The sequence below is a fragment of the Sinocyclocheilus grahami genome, unplaced genomic scaffold, assembly GCF_001515645.1.
Source record: "Sinocyclocheilus grahami isolate Dianchi unplaced genomic scaffold, SAMN03320097.WGS_v1.1 scaffold1135.1, whole genome shotgun sequence".
Taxonomy (NCBI): domain Eukaryota; kingdom Metazoa; phylum Chordata; class Actinopteri; order Cypriniformes; family Cyprinidae; genus Sinocyclocheilus; species Sinocyclocheilus grahami.
The window spans coordinates 324,089-332,088 of NW_015506314.1; the positions used below are offsets into that span (position 1 = coordinate 324,089).

Below are 8,000 nucleotides of genomic sequence, written 5' to 3' on the forward strand. Positions count from 1 at the left end.
CACGGAATGGAACGCACAGGATTGTGGGATATCAAAGGCAGCAAAAGATACATCTATGCTGCCTTCTTCTTCTTCTTCTTCTCCTTCTTTTGGAGTTTTATGGCGGTTGGCAAACAAACGATAGGGCTGGAGTTATGCTGCCTTCAAAATTCAGTCAGAAGAAGGTATCTCCAGAGACAGGAAGTGAAGCAGAATTTGGATTCGGACATGCCTAGATGCCTTCGAATGCTGCCTCCGGAGGCAGCATTTTAGAGCTTTCAGGCGCAGCCATGATTTCAGTAAACTGAGGCTTCATTACGTCATAACTGTTTCGAAACGTTTCGAAATTTCAATGGTTTGCCGCTGGGGTGGGCGATCTCTGTGAACCCGAAAATAATGCAAGTTCACTGAAATCGCCCCCCCAGCGGCGAACTATTGAACCAGCGTCTATGGTTTTTCCTGATATCGGATCAGTTTGTAGACATTTTTAACGAGACATTTGTGTAATTAAAAGGATGATTAGTAGTTAACAGTGTTGGGGAAAGTTACTTTTAAAAGTAATGCATTACAATATTGCGTTACTCCCTAAAAAAGTAACTAATTACGTTACTTAGTTACTTTTTATGGAAAGTAATGCGTTACGTTACTTTCGCGTAACTTTTTAAATATGAGCAGGGCTTGATTGTTTTTAATATAAGATGTTCTATTTATAGCAAATATAAAAGCCCTTTCACACCAAAAAGTGTAATGAATAAACCTCAGGCTGAAGCAAAAGTAAATTCACGTCTGTACAGTAGAACGCAGGAACAGAAACATTCTTCAGCAATAAAAAAAACAATGAAGCACAATTGTTAGTTTCTCTAAAGTCATTTTTGCTTATTAGTACGGTTGAACTGGATCATCAAAGGTCAGCAGCAAAGATATTGGTTAATAAAATGGGATTAGATACATTTGTGTTATTTAACATATTTAATTATTGCAGGTTTGCATCATATTCTGGGTTTGCATTTCACTGTTTTAATTCATTTTGACGAATACTAAATCGTTTTTTGTGAGTGGGATGAATTAATGCACATTCACATTTAGTCTAGAACTACAGTAGCATCATGTTCACACAGCGCACACACAACGCCTCTGTACTCCCGATTTCTCCCAATATGGGGACAGGAGAGCTGTCAGTCACTAAATGGGAAAACAAAGTAACTGGCGTTACTTTTTTGAAAAAGTAACTCAGATATTGTCTTTTAAATTAAAAAGTAATGCGTTACTTTACTAGTTACTTAAAAAAGTAATCTGATTACGTAACTCGCGTTACTTGTAATGCGTTACTACCCCCAACACTGGTAGTTAATAGTATCTTACTGAACTCTATTTACAAGCTCTACATAAAACAAACAAAACAAATTAATATAAAATATTTTAAAAACCGTATATTAAACAGACTCTTCATATTTAATGGTATTTTATTCTTTTTATAGCCTTTACTATATTATACTTTAAATAAAACATTTGCAATGGGTTTTTAAAAGCTGTTTTTAAGCATGTTTTAGTCCAAGTTTTTTAAATCATTATCAACAAAATTCATGCAATACAGAGGAAACACAGAAGCTGCATCTGAAGTGGCATTTAGATGCAAATACACACTATTTAATGCAAGGCATGAATGTTTAACCTGCAGTTACAAATGCATAAATGATGTTTTTATATTTTAATCATACAACTTTGAATACTGATATTTGAAATTATTTAAAAATATATATAAAAAGGTACTTTAAAATGTGAAATTAAAACCGCCAGTAGGTGGGTCATTGCGACTGAACCGAATCATTCAAACGGTTGATTCATTCAGGGACGAATCACCATCATGTTTTTCAGAGACGCAAAACAGTACCGTGGCTTTGTTTGGAACAATTTTAAATAGAGCAAGAAATAGGCAATATGGTGTCTAAAACGTAAGTCTCTTAATATTAACTTATTGTTTATAGAACTGTTGTATAAAATCAATATCGATCACATTTGTGATTTTTGCAAAAAAAATTGCACTCTTCATGTGATATTGATCAACTACAAGTATATGAAATTATATAAATATATACATTTTCTGCCCCCATATCTTGAATTTTGCGAGCATTCTAAATGCATTTTATTAGACTGAATCAAGCAGTGAAAGAACGCTCTAAATGAGCATTCAGTCTAGCTAGTGTTTAAGCACTCATAACTCCTCTTATAATCAATGAAACTGTCCATACACGGTATGATAAATGAATCTCTAACAGCAGTGAAAGAACGCTCTAAATGAGCATTCAGTCTAGCTAGTATTTAAGCACTCATAACTCCTCTTATAATCAATGAAACTGTCCATACACGGTATGATAAATGAATCTCTAACTTACATCGTACCTACATCTGCACTTTGTTGCTTATGATGAGGGAATTCACGAGTTTCAGTCAGAACAAAACTCTGGGGTTTCAGTGATGACTGGTCTGAACGCCTCTGATTGGCTACTGCATTCCTAAGCTCAACAGAATCGTGATTGGTTATAATGAGCAACGCTGTAAAAACAAGTAAAAATAAAATATGATGTAACATAAGCAGGTCTAACTTTAATACAGCAATCAAAACTTAATTTTAAGTATTAAAGTTTTATTGAAAAACCAGGGGACCCCCCAAGTATATTTTTTTGGGTGTTATGGGGGGTCCCTTAATGCTTAAGGGAGGTCTGGGACACCCCCAGCCCCCCCTCAATTCGAACACTGCCTGCAACTCTAGTTTACACCAGTATAAAGACATTTTAATCACTCATTACTTTTGGAGAGAAAAAGTGCAGGCACTACATAAGGTTTAAGTTATGAAGTAGACTTTCGGCTCTACTAAAAAAAAATCTTAATATAATGTAGGCGAGACTACAGTGAACTAAATATAGCTAGGCTACAACACACAAAGAGAAAGAGAACAAATATATAAACTGATGACATTTAGGCTATGTAAAATACTCAAACTCTCAGTTCAAATCTTCTGTCTTTATACAGTTGACTTGTCTTAATACCTATGTGGATTTATTGTGTTAACTTGTTAACCAACAGATATTGTTTGAAGCTCAGTGTTTGAAACCAGTATAGCCTACTAAACCGCTACTGGTGAAAACAAACATTTGTGAGACTGGACATCTGATTAAACTTCATCTTCCCTTGATTGTTAGCACGGCCATTTTCAAACACTTGTTTTGTTCACTTCACTCTGCTTCTTGATGCTGCAGACTGGTCACATTTGTCAGAATATCATCATTGATTAGCATTACTGTAAAAACAATGCTTTGGAAAGAAAATATGGTCTATCTGTGCATCAAAACGTGGAACATTTGTGTAACTCGCATAATACATTAGATTTAGACATAATTCGTTTTTTACAAATGATTATTACCCATATGTAATTATGTGACATGTTAATTATTATTATTTTCTTTAAAAACCCACTCGTTTAGACTAGTTGTTCATTGTTGTAATGACCTTTATTTTGTAAATCTAAATAAGGGGTGGAAACATGTTAAATTATGCAGTGGATAAATAAATCACATTTTTAACATATATTTAACATGTATAATTACAATTACGTAGCAATAATGTGATTTTATGTTTATTATTATTATTATGATCAATTACTTATTTGTTCTTTTCTAATACCTTTATTTTATAAAGCGCTTTATTTTCCCAGCATGCATTACGGTTTCCACATGGCATTTCCAGCGCGCCAAACTCATTAATGCTGCCTTCGCAGGGCACTTGGAAGGAGAACACTAATGAAAGCTATGCTGTAGGATCATTCCAAACAATATACGTGTCTTAAAGGGGTCCTATTATGCTCTTTAACAAAGTCTTGATTTAGTTTTGGGGGTGTACTAGAACAGGCTCTCATACTAGGTTGTTCGAAAAAACACATTATTTTCCACATATTTTATTACAACACCTCTCTCCCCAGTCCGGCATGAACGGCTGGAATAGTTCCTGAATCAAATGAAGGCCCGCCTTCTGAAATACGAAATGTGCTGTGATTGGTTAGCTGGGCCAGTGTGTGCTGTGATTGGCACAATCGGTTGATTGTAACCACTCTAAGTTTGTCTGCCTTGGGAAAGCTAGCATAAGCTGTGTCTCATTTAGAAGGCTGCGTCCTCCGGAGGTCGCATTCGAAGGCTGCATACGTCATCGAGGCTGTCTCATTTCAGAAAAGCAAGTAGGACACTCCGAATGCGACCTTCCAATGCGACCTTCTTTCACAGGATTTCGGAGGATGCATGAGGTGTATCCTTCGCTGCTACAGATAACCCACAATTCTTTGCGTCGCCGTGAACAACCGTTGTTAATTTGAAAAATGCCGGCGCCGGCAGATGTAACGTACACACAAGCGCAGATGTGGTGTTTACAACTTACCTTAATTCGCCTCAGTAAAAACGGATAAAATTTGTTTTTAATATCCTCCACCTTTTTTTCTCTGATAGATACCTGCTGTAGGCACGCTGCAGCTCCTCAAACATTGAACAAAACAAAACAAGTAAAAGCATTTTTTTTTTTCAAATTACTTTCCAAATTTAGAAATAAATTTCCTTCATTTAAAGTAGTGTGAGAGCGCAACGATGCTCTAAATGTAACACTCGTAGCCTTCTCTAGTGCAGCTCAACCAGGTCTCGTCCCATTCGTCGATCTTTGTGATATCACAAATCCCGGGAAATGTGCGTTGTAGTCCAAACGAGTCGTTCGTTGTAGTTTTTGAAAAGTGATTTCTGTTCAATAAAAATATCTCCTTTTGAAGTGGACTTTGAGCTTCGTAACTTTGCAGATCTTGCTTATGCTCAAACGGCAACATTACAGACTAACTAAAGTTGAAAAAGTGAAAAAAGCATAATAGGACCCCTTTAATAAGTGAGTTCCGAGTGACCGTTGTTTTGAACGCTACACCTTTCAACCCTCTAAAAACTCAGCTTCGAAGGGAACAGGGCACAGGGAGGATCACTACCGAATGGCACGCAGCCCTAGTCACGTGGGTCGTGTCGCTCCAGCGCTATAAAAGCGGACGCTCTCTGCTGCTCGCTCTCTTTCTCGCCGCAGCACGTGCGTGTTTGTGCTGCCTCAGACATACAGGAGAGAGCCGCTCAAATAAAGCACGTTCATGATGAATTACACGCGAGAATCCCATCGCAGCGCTTACAAACCACCATGATAAACGTAAGTCTGTCGGTCAAAGTCGTTTTTAGTAATGTGACGATGATTTTAGGCTGAGTAATGGTGTTCAGTGTTTCACGGGGTTTCTCTTTGTCTTTCTGCAGGCTGGAGTCAATGTGACTTGGTCATGATTCTCTACTGGCTGATTTACTGTGTGATAATTAGGCGCAGTTCATGAAAATGGTGGGTTTTCAGTGTATTACGACGTTTTAAGAGCTTGAGTCATTAGATGTTCAACTTGGTTAAGTTTGTTTATACATGGTTTATTACTGAACTCAATCTGGGGTATTTCAAGCTTTAGATCTACTCTATATTTAGAACCATGTTAGTTGCTCAAATGCATGAGGCATGGATCGTGGAGTTGTGTTCTGTGATGAAACTGCTGTATAGGAAGTGCCGTCTGATGCGATAACTGACGATGGCAAAGCAAAATCTTTCTGAGACACAACGTGCAGATATAAAGTGCATGGGTCTGTTCTGGAGACCGCAGGTTCTGATCAAGTGATTGTCTCTGAACAGGTGAACGTCTATCTAAATGCTGATTCAGCACTGATCAGGTAGATCTCTTTTCAAAACTTAAACCTGTTTGGCTGCGTCTTCCCGAGATGATCGGGCTTCTGTAACCTTTGACATCCCATCTGAAGCATGTTTTCTCTTACAGATGGAGCTGAAACCACCAGGAAGTGTCCTGATTCACTTGGATAAAGCGCTGTACGTATATTTATTTTACTATAAATTCACGGTGTAATTCAATGCTTTTTGGTCGGATTAGTCGGTTATAAAGAGAAAATCTGACCCAAGGTTATTAATTCAAGCCTATGATGAGAGAAGTTATCCCTGTCTGAAAACACGTGTGGAGTTTTGGTAGTCTGAGGCTTGTTTAAATATTCTTTGCTTTAACTAAAAAAAAAAAAAAATCTAATTTAACTGAAGTGACTCGTTTTTCAATTTTTGCAGATGCGCTCCACGGTGACTGTGAATGCTGGAGGTTGACGTCATGCATGAAACTTCTCTTTACAATGTTTATATATCAAATAAATCATATCAAAGTTTTTCCCGTCTCTGTGTGGTCAAGTGTTGTGTGAGGGTTTTCTTCAGAGTGGCTGGGAAGTACTGCTCCTCCTGCAGGAAGTCTGTCTTGTTGGAGAAATGGCCAGAAACCAATAGTATGGGTGGGATGTTGCCAATTTAGGGTTAATATTTGCTCGGAGGCAATGATGACTAAGCATTACTTCAAAGTGTAAGTTGTTAAAGGACTTCCTAATAATGTTAGTGGCTTATGCGGCTGACTACAGTTACTGTGGATTTAATAGGCATTTTGGTACACTTCATCTGATAATTTGACATATTAAACATTCTGTGAATTCTCATGGTTCCTTCTATTGGAAACCAATGGGGCAAAAAAAGTCAAGTCCCAAATAAAACTAAATATAATCACAACCAATCTTTGTTTATCAAAGATATCCGCTGTTGTGACTTATCTCAAAGCACAATTGCGGTGTTTGTAATGCAGCTATATATGTGTGTTTAAAAAGACAAATCCATTTAATTTATCCCAAAATCACTAGCTGTACTGTATTTCAGCAAATGGACTCCAGGGATTGCAAATAAACCATTTGTATACTGTGCCCATTGCTACACTGTAGGAATAGTAAGAATCTATTGATATGCTTATTGAAGAATTATGGGTAAAAGTCGTCACATTTACTTCTTAATCCAGTCATTGTAATAGTTATTAGTGTGAATTTGTTGTGAGGGTGAAAGATTTCTCGGCGCAGATTTTGCAAGGTGTTCAAGTGGGTCACATGATTGGAGGGAGTCGGTGGGCGATAATGTTCTGTGTTAATATGAGTGCACGCTGCTGCTTTGAATGCAGGATGGATTCTGATTGGCTGTCAATGTTTTTATTGTTCATCACCTGGAAAATAAAAATAATTTCAAAAGTGAACAATGTTATAGTTCCTCCGTGCCATTTAATCTCAGACTGCAGAGGGCAGGATTTCAACAGTCGATTATGATAACTACACACTAGGGAGTGTGATAAGCCTCATCAGTCTGTAATCGTTCACAGATTAATTGCGTAGTCGTGTCTGATGTTTGGCCTCCAACTGTCTGGCTTCTCGCAGCGCTCGCTCTCCCTCCTCAAAGCACTCGGATGCCAGCTGTGACACAAGAATGCTTCAGTGTCGCATGATCAGCATCACACACAGATCTGCTGCAGTGTTTTACCTTACTGAAGCTCTCCAACTCTTGCGCAAAATTTTGAATTTAGTTTAGAAATCAAATTTGATTTGAATTTAAATTTAGTTTATACTTAAACACATCTACATTTAAATTAAAGGAAAGCAACAAATATGAAAATACAAACTAACTCAAAATATTAATAAATACTAAAACATACTATATTGTACTAATATACAGTGGGTACGGAAAGTATTCAGACCCCCTTAAATTTTTCACTCTTTGTTATATTGCAGCCATTTGCTAAAATCATTTAAGTAAATTTTTTTTCCTCATTAATGTACACACAGCACCCCATATTGACAGAAAAACACAGCATTGTTGACATTTTTGCAGATTTATTAAAAAAGAAAAACTGAAATATCACATGGTCCTAAGTATTCAGACCCTTTGCTCAGTATTTAGTAGAAGCACCCTTTTGATCTAATACAGCCATGAGTCTTTTTGGGAAAGAGGCAACAAGTTTTTCACACCTGGATTTGGGAATCCTCTGCCATTCCTCCTTGCAGAGCCTCTCCAGTTCTGGCAGGTTGGATGGTAAACGTTGGTGGACAGCAATTTTTAGG

General features: G+C 37.3%; 1 long non-coding RNA gene across 1 annotated transcript; it reads left to right on the top strand.

The window, feature by feature from the left end:
* Positions 1-4,972: 4,972 nt before the first annotated feature.
* On the top strand, positions 4,973-6,215 carry LOC107567219 (uncharacterized). Its single transcript, XR_001606609.1, has 5 exons — positions 4,973-5,196; positions 5,298-5,376; positions 5,713-5,750; positions 5,855-5,904; positions 6,151-6,215. It is a non-coding gene; the product is annotated as an uncharacterized lncRNA (long non-coding RNA).
* The last annotated feature ends 1,785 nt before the right edge of the window (positions 6,216-8,000 follow it).